Source organism: Octopus bimaculoides, chromosome 2, assembly GCF_001194135.2.
Source record: "Octopus bimaculoides isolate UCB-OBI-ISO-001 chromosome 2, ASM119413v2, whole genome shotgun sequence".
In the NCBI taxonomy this organism is placed as follows: domain Eukaryota; kingdom Metazoa; phylum Mollusca; class Cephalopoda; order Octopoda; family Octopodidae; genus Octopus; species Octopus bimaculoides.
This window is the reverse complement of record NC_068982.1, coordinates 86,946,028-86,948,142: the sequence shown is the minus strand read 5'-3', so window position 1 is coordinate 86,948,142 and position 2,115 is coordinate 86,946,028.

The window sequence follows — 2,115 nt, the reverse complement described above, 5'->3', positions numbered from 1 at the left end:
TATTTATCTATCTACGTGTGTGTGTGTGTGTGTGTGTGTGTGTGTGTGTGTGTGTGTGTGTGTGTGTGTGTGTGTGTGTGTGTGTGTGTGTGTGTGTGTAGGTACGCACACATACATACATACATACATACATACATACATACATACATACATATAACTCCTCTTTCAACTATGTCCTGGTAATAGCCCGAAGATTATGTCTACAGTGTTTGTAGAAGGAAAAACACTAAAAACAGTCTGTTCTTTCACCTCTCTCGACTCTGTTGTGACAAATGATGTGAAAGTTTGATAAAGAAATTGTAATTCCTATAGGCAAAGCAAGTTCAAGAGACTCCGGAATGCCTATGAGGTCTCTATTAAAACCAAAATTGAAATCTGTAAAGCAATCGTCATGACAATTCTTTTGTGTAGTACAGAGACTTGAACCCCCTCTTGGAAGCACATTAATCAATTAAACAGCTTTCATATCGGTGTCTTGAGATAAATATGCAAAATAAAATGGAATGATAGAATGAGGAAGTGATAGATTTTCTATGTGTAATATCCCTGGCATAGTATCTCTCCAAATTAGGTGGTTGGGTCATATTTTGTGAGTGAATGATGATAGAATTCTATAACAAGTCTTTTATAGGCAATTGAAGTCGTACGGTTGGTAGACTGCGAAATAAAGACAAATTTAGGGATAATTTTAAATGACTCAATATAAAAAGTAATGACTGGGATGATATAGCAAAACACCAAAACAACTGGAGAAGATGGTGCTATATAGGACTAGTAAATTTTGAAGTACAAGGAATCAATTATAATAACCAGTTGCATGAAAACAGAAAACTAAATTATCAAAATACGAATAATCTTGCAAACTATCAAGGTCCAAAATGTGACTTTGCCACCAGGTCAAATGTTAACTTAACTAGCCATCTCTCTTCTCGTGCTGTTCAAAGTAATGTAAGACATGTACAAGTTATAATCGACTGTGTAAAACACCGTCAGATTTGAAAATACTTATGCGTTGTCGTCAAATTGAATAAAATCATTTCTACATATTAAAATTGCAAATAATTAAAACAAATTAACTATTAATGACCGTATTTAGTTATGCAACCATAATATACTACGAAATATATTAAAGGCTTTTATAAGTTAATATTGTGTCCTACTGTGTTATCAGTGCTATTAAATTGCATGTTAAGGCTATCTCTACAGATTTTCTATAGAAATTATAGCCAGCACTGATTTTGTTACGATGTTTCGTAACCGAGACGCCTAATGTATATAGCAATGAGATCGAAGATGAAAAATGGGCTTATATGCTATATTTCAGGAGATTTTGCTCCTTCATCAACACCAATCCACCAATTAAGCATCCACGAGCTCATAGGGTTGGACGGATGCTGATGAAGGAGGAAATTTTCCTGAAAGATGACATATAAGCCCATTACCCATTTTTCATCTTCGATCTCGTTGTTTACATCTGGCGTCTCGGATACAAAACGTAACAAAATCAGTGCTGGCTATAATGTCTATAGAAAATCTATAGAGATAACCTTAACAACAAATTTATTATACAGTAATTACTCGCCATATCGCGGTTCACCTATCGCGCCCTCAGTACATCGTGGATTTTTCTCTCTAATGTATGTAAATTTATATCGCGGACTCCTCAGTATATCCATATTTCTTTTAGATTTTAATTACTTCTGTGGTAAAATAAGCATTTTCACGCCTAAAAATTATTAAATTAATAAATAAAAATACAGTACAGTACTGCATTGTATAACACATTAATTAAAATATATTAAAAGAAAATACGTAGTGCACCGTAGATGAGTAAACAAAGAATCGCACATACTGTATGGAAAACGAAACTCGGGAGGCGAGTGTGTGGTGTTGCTTTGCATTTATGATAAGATAAATATAGGCACAGGTGTGGCTGTGTGGTAAGAAGCTTACTTCCCAACCACATGGTTCCGGGTTCAGTCCCACTGCATGGCACCTTGAGCAAGTGTCTTCTACGATAGCCTCGAGCCGACCAAAGCCTTGAGAGTGGATTTGGTAGACGGAAACTGAAAGAAGCCCGTCGTATATATATATATATATATATAAATATATATA